Below are 7,306 nucleotides of genomic sequence, written 5' to 3' on the forward strand. Positions count from 1 at the left end.
ATGTCACTGTTTCCATGAGCACAAATTACTCTCCCCCAGATTACTCTGGTTTTGCTCAGTTTGCTACCAGGAGTTACTGTGTTGTTCTTTGCTGTGTACGCATAAGCATATCTCTTGCCTAGATAGAATTCAATTTCATCTCGACCATAAACACCTTCAATTTTAAGAGGAGTTGTGTGCTCCCTCCAGTTCCAGAGACCCCACTTATAGTCAGCAAAAATGGCCTTGGACCACAGACTTTGTTGTTTTAGGAGTCCTGTTCCCAGCCGGCTCCAAGATGGCAGAAAGAGCTAGTTTTTATATACTTTGAATACAACATACTTAAAAAAATTTAGTCGAGGTATTGTTGAATCATTATGAGTTAATAATAATCCACCCTGATTAATTTTCTTGATTAAAACATTGTTCAAATGACATATAATTTAACAAAGTATCCACTTTGTGTAATTTATCACAAACATTTGGAGTTTTTTGAGTTTTGTTTTGTTTTGTTTTTAGATTTTATTTATTTGAGAGAGAGAGAGTGAGCAGGAGCAAGGGGGAGGGACTGAAGAAGAAGCAGACTCCTTGCTGAGCAGGGAGCCTGATGTGGGGCTCGATCCCAGGACCATGACCCAAGCTGAAGGCAGACACTTAACCAGCTGAGCCACTCAGGCACCCCTATCACAACCATTGATAAAACAGATCATATTAAGGTTTTACATGTGACATCAAAATAAAGGCTGACTGGCTGACTGGTTTGTGTTTTTAGCACAAGGACAATTCTTACCTTCTGGTTGGGTGTCAGAAGCCTGAAACTTACCTTTTGAAACTTATCTTTTTTATATCTATTTTTGAAACTTATCTTTAGTCTTCATAATATAATTAGCAAGCACTTGACTAACCAGTAGTTGATCTCCACTCTTAAAAACTTTTTTTTATAAGGTTTTTATTTTTAAAGGAGGTCTGCTACATTTATCTTCCACCAATACAAAGTTTTGTTACCTCAGCTGCTGCTTCAGGCTGTCTTCTCTTGCTTTTAATTTTAGAGATTAGAGCTCCTCTTTCCCCATTTCCATAAATATCTGGCTCATCCTTTTAGAAATTCGTCTTGTTATTCCTTAGTTTTCCAAAGCCTGCTAGCTCCCAGGATCAATTCTTGAAGTATCTAAGTGGCATCCTTGTGCACTGGAAATTGAAGTTAGGTATACTTTCACTGGCTTTAAATATATATTGGTGGTATCTGGAATAAATTTCTCCTCTTCAATGTTTTATGTGGTTGAAATATGTACCATAACCAAGCCTGTCTTTTTACAAGTGAGCCAATTTAAAGATATATATTACATTCTACTCTGAAGATGAGCTTCAAAATTTAAATCTTTCCTTGTCTAAAAATCTCATGTTTCTCTTAAAAAACAAACAGTAAGTTACCTGATAAAATTTAGGATACTTCCCAAAGAATTGTATCCTTTTTAGGATTTCAAATTATATAAATATTAAAGTACTTCAGGCTTTGGAGTCTGGGCACTATCCCCAGAGTCAAAACTAATAGTAATGTGCAAGTTTTCATTCTTGGTTAAGCAATCTATTTTGCTTGTATTGTTGCTAATTCCAGACGTTCTTACACATGTTGGTATATATTTGTAGAGAATTAGGCAAGACTCAGAAATAATTCTTGCATACATACATATACCTAAATGCAATTATTATCTTTTCATGAACAGAGATGATAGATTTTGATATATATACAAATGATTTGTCTTGAGACAAAACCCTTGCACATTGTCTTGCTTTGTGGATCTCAGTATAAATAAACTTTTTAGAAAGTAAAACAATCCAGGTCTAAGGCAGTGAACTGAAGCAAAACAGATTGTATTTCATCTCCAGTTTTGAGTACTGATTTATGACTTAGTGATTCAGGTATATACACATGCTGTGGCTTGATACCTGCTTTCTCTATGTGTATTTCTCAGCAAAGCCTTTCTCCAGATTGAGATTTTGCATCTATCTCCATGCATCTATCTCCACTTGTTCTTCTGCCACCTTATACAGAATGCTGTGCCAGAACTATTTTCTGTGACTCTCCTTTAATTACATCTTCTAAAACCTTTCTCATTCTACCCTCACATTATTTTATAAGCTTAAAGGAAACAAGGCTATGTCTCCTTACCCCCACCTGGAAAACTGAGCAGCTTCATCGGTTCCTAGAGATGGGACACTGTACTGTGTAAGAATGTATTAAAATAGTTATTAAATTCCATATATGATACATAAGGACAGTGCCGAAAACTTCCCTGATAAACTGAAACTGTTGCCTGTGCTTTCTTCACACTTTGTTATTCTTTGCTATTGTTTAATATCTTAAAGAAACAGCAGCAGGGTAGAGAGGAAAGAGCAGTGACAGCTACCACTTTGTGAGTTGGGAGACCAGAGTTCTGGTCCTGACTCCACCATGTACCCACTCCCTATGTGACTTTGAGTGAAGATCTGCCCTTAATGGTTCCAAAGATACCTAATGTTAATTTCACAGGTTTGTGAAAGTGGGGACTACTCTAACAACCATCCATCCATAAACCCAATCAAAATTTTCTTTTTCCTCACCCCAATAGCTTCATTTTCCTCACCTTCTCTCTTTTTTCAATGTTCTGCAGTTTCATAATTAATATTTCAAAATATGGATTTCTCTCATTTTTTAACTTGCTTGGGATTCTTAGATCTGAAAATTGGAGTCTTTGAATGATTTTGGAAGTTCTCGGTCTTTATACCTTCAAATATTTTCCCTTCCGTATTTTATCATTCCCTTCCAAAATTCCAAATAGATACACATTATCTGTCCTCCAAGTTTCTCACCCCCTTTTCCATATTTTCCATCTCTATGTATCTTTGAATTGTATTCCAAAGAATATCTTCAGATATATTTTCTAGTTCACTGACTCTTTATCTAGTTCACTATGTCTGATCTGCTATTTAATCTGCTGTTTAGTGAAGTTTTAATTTCAATATTACATTTTTTATTTCTAGAGATTCTATTTGGATCTTCTCCAAATTTAATTTTTCCTTGTTCCTGTTTTCAATATTTTTAGAACTCTACCTAAAGATATTAAAATCAGGTGTTTTATATGTCATTCTTGATTGTTCTAATACATACACCAACTTTGCAGGTTGGTTTCTGCTGTCTGTTCCTTCTGTGGTTCTCACCATGGTACCTAGTATTCCTGTTTGTTTTATAAACTTTGACGGCAAACTACTCATTTGCCCTGGAAATTTCTCTGTGTAAATGAATACTCTGTGGCTTGGGCTGCAGCTAAGTTCAAGATAAGACTTGTGTTTGCCTTTCCCATTTTTCTTGAGGAATTACCAACCTAAAACCATTTTATATTTAATTCTCTATTTCAGACTTTTGGAAACACACAGGTAGTGTGATTTCAGACTGCAAACCCATACGAGGTCTGACTTTTCATGAGGAGAGAAATCCTCAGAAGAATGGTTTTCTTTCTATCCAGTGCCAGAGTTGAGTTCAAACAAACTTCCTAGTGGTGCCCTTCTGCAAGTGAGGTTTATTTATCTCAATCACCCTTACACTGCAAGTGCAGCCCTTTGGGTGTTCAGGTTTAAGCCATGCATTATTAGAATCCCCATGTTAGGCATATCCTGGGCTTTATCTCCTGGGCCCTGTATTTCATGTAGTTGTCTACCCTGTCTCTAGCATTTGGCAGACAACTTTAGGAAAAAGCCAAGATTTCTTGCCTCCCAGTATTTTGAACACTAACTTTCCCTCTAGTTCAACAATGAGTTTTGAAAAGATTTTTTAAAAGATTTCTTTCAAGATTTTAGTTCTTTTTGTCAGAAGGACTTGTCATGGTAACTAATCCACCATTATGCTGAAAACAAAGTCTCTGACTAATTAACTTTATAATGAGCAAATATTAAAATTTAAACTTAAAACCATATTTGTATTAATAAATTAATAAATTACTGATTTAAAAAAATTTCTTGGGGTTCTTTGCAATATTTCTTTTTCAGACAAGGTTTCTACTCCTGACAAAGTTTTGAGAATTCCCTCTTCCAACCTTAAACTGCAATGATTTCTTCTTATGATGCTGCTAAATCTACTCATCAACTAGATGACCAATGATGGCATATGAACTGGGCTTTAGTTTCACTCTCCCTTTACAGGGTTAAATAATCCAAATGGCAAGGATTTAGGCCATATTCTCAAAACTTCAATTTGTTTTCTTACAGCAAAACTTTTTTGACCAAGTAAACTTTAAGCAGAAACCAAGTATGGACAAGGAGTTTCTGCTCTGGATGTGGGGGAGAGGCAGGAAGATCTGAAACCCAAGAGGTTTAGATTCCTCCACCTCTTTCTAGAGCACCTCATGAATTCTGAAAATATTTGCTTCAGGTTTTAGCCATGGATCCCTGGGCAAGTTACTTGATCTTTCTGTGCTCCAGTTTTCTCATATAAAATAGGGAAAATAGGACTGGAGAAGTCCTGCTACAACAACAATGGCTGTCACCGCGTTGGCCGCTCGGGTGCGGCTGGGCGTGCGGGGCGTTAGGGCCCTGGAAGCCCGAGGCTTCAGCTCCGAACGGTCAGACTCTGGCGCGGGCTCGATCCGGGAGGCAGGTGGGGCCTTCGGAAAGAGAGAGCAAGCTGAAGAGGAACGATACTTCCGAGCACGCACTAAAGAACAACTGGCAGCCTTGAAGAAACACCATGAAGAGGAAATCACCCATCATATAAAGGAAATTGAACATCTGCAGAAAGAAATTGAGCGGCACAAGAAGAAGATCAAACATCTAAAACATGATGATGATGATTAAACATACACACTTCCCATAGCATAGCTACATATCATTGCCCACTTCTATGGAAGCATAGTACTGGTTTTATTAATATCTATCTGTGTGCTGCCAACAGAGTATAATAAATTGTCATCAGTGGAAAAAAAAATAGGGAAAATAATAGTACCTCCCTGATGAAATTGTTGTGATGATTGAAGGAGTTAAATATATAAAGCACTTAGTACAATACTTGGCACATGGTAAATACCATATAAAGGTAAATTTTTAAAAACACAGAAGAACTTTTATTTTAACTCTGCATAGTCCTACTGAATTTTTTATGCTCCACTGAATTTTTCCTTAATCCATAGTTTGTATATTACTTGTCCAGTTTTACTTAAAAAAAAACTGTAAGTAAAAGAAAAAAATTATGTCAACTTTAAACTTCAGAATTAAACTAAAACCAGACCTGTTTGTTCCATGTTGTTTCTTTCCCATATATTGCTTTCCTCTAACACTTAAAAGTTTCCCAAATCCATATATATATATATATATATATATATATATATATATATACACTACAAACTCTATAGACTTTCTTTTTCTTTGTCATTTTGCCCTAAGACAGAATGTAGCCAAGTCCATGGCTTACCTGGATTTCAGATCTGCCTTTGCCTAAGACATGACTCCAGGTTACTTAATTCCCCCCTTGTCAAACCTTGTCATCCTATCTGCTGTGAGGTAGTGAAAGAGAGGAGGGGGCACAGGACTGAGGCAGAGCTTGTGCATTTTTCTGAGAATGACATCTTTTGTGGGGCAAGGCTGGTGCAGCTGCTGGTATTGAAGTAGCAGGCCCAGGGAAAGGGGAAGGAAGGGGCTGAAGTGGGAGCCTGTATAGGAGCACAAGAAAGAGTCAAAGGGATAGGAAGACCCTGGCTTTCATGCAACCTCTTCATTTTTGAGATGAGGAAACTAAGACCTAAAGAGCTGAAGAGCCCTGCAGGGAGGAAGCAAACGCTGAGTCTAAGCTTGGGAATGGAGGTCATTCTACCTCTGCTTCTTCAAAAATCATTAAAAATTTGGTTCAACACATAGCTAGGTCTCCAAAGTATGTGAGGCATGGGGAAGCGCACTGGAGGGGAATAAAACAACACACTGAACTGAACAATTCGAAATGTTTGGTCACACTAAAACCATAGGGCCATAGGCCAAACAGAAAGTCAGCTTCTTTAAATGATTTAGAAAGAACATTGACCCAGGAACAAGAAGACCTGAGTTCTATTAGCTAAGTCATATAAAACTGTCATTTTGTAGTTATGCCAATTACACAGTGCTCAATCCACAGTTTTAGCTTTACCACTCAGTAGGGGATTTGGACAGGGCCTCCACATCTGTTCAGTGGGTAATACCTGCCTTACCTAGTATGTAGGGATTTTGCAAGGACAGATCCAAAGTACACAATATTTACTGGGTGCCTGCTATCAATGATTGCTTGGGAAACAAAGATGACTAAGGTACAACCCTTGTTCCCAAGGAGCTAGTAGTCCAGCAGAGGAGAGAGGAAATTGAGTATACTTCGATGTGATAAGCAAGTAAGAAAAGAAGCAATAAATTCTGCTTGATTGTGGGTAGTTAGGGAAACAAAGGCATTGAAATTGGGCTCTAAGGGTTAAATAGAACTTTCCCAGACAAAGAAGAAAAGGCATCTCTAGCAAGAGGAAAAGCTTGAGCAAAAGCATGGAGGTGTGCAAGTGTGTGCTGAATTGAGTAACAGTAAGCAGTCCAGTTGGTACAAAATGAACAGTGGGGGGAGGCGGTGTTGTGTGACATTAGAAAGGTTGAAGGGGCAGGTAGTGCCAGTGAATAAAAATGACTGGGTAAGAATGAGTCCAGGAAAACTGTGGGAAAGCATAGACATACTTTATAAATATTAAGTGAAGAACAAAAAACAAGTTTTCCTAAAAACTCATAACATCCCTACCCTCCTCTCACAGGGGTTTGGCTTGAGTCACACATTGATTTGCCAAATTTTTTTGTAGTGCTTCCTCTCTCTGGGAGAAATGTTCTCCCTGGGTCCAGGTAAGGGGCGTGTAGAAACTTTCAGAGTGTCAGAGACTAGGGACAGGAAGTGATTCAGTTTGAGTAAGGACAATGCTATCTCATTGTTCCCCAAACTTCAACCTCCTTTTCTTCCACATCACTTTTTCTGATCTCCCCCAAGAAAGAAGTGAAACAGTATACCCAAGGGAACAGAAGGTAATGTGATCACTCTCCCATCTCACCCTCTCTGTTCTGCTCCCCTATAAAATCTCCCAGAATGAAGTCATATAGTGTTGCCGAGTTTAGTCATACTCCCCATTTCCTCTCCCTCCTACAGACCAGGACAAGTCTGGGGACACTCTCTCCTTCCAGTAATTTTCTAGGACCCAACAATGGGTTTGTATAATTGCACCATACCTTCATAGATCCTCTGCCCATGCAAGAGCATGTAAGCTTGACAAGGTGAGGAATGGACCCTCAAGTCCAGGATTTTAATTAC

General features: G+C 38.2%; 1 pseudogene; it reads left to right on the plus strand.

The window, feature by feature from the left end:
* Positions 1 to 4,451: 4,451 nt before the first annotated feature.
* On the plus strand, positions 4,452 to 5,241 carry LOC102750262 (ATPase inhibitor, mitochondrial pseudogene; annotated as a pseudogene).
* The last annotated feature ends 2,065 nt before the right edge of the window (positions 5,242 to 7,306 follow it).

This window comes from Leptonychotes weddellii, chromosome 14, assembly GCF_054177405.1.
Source record: "Leptonychotes weddellii isolate Sample4059 chromosome 14, ASM5417740v2, whole genome shotgun sequence".
Lineage (NCBI taxonomy): Eukaryota > Metazoa > Chordata > Mammalia > Carnivora > Phocidae > Leptonychotes > Leptonychotes weddellii.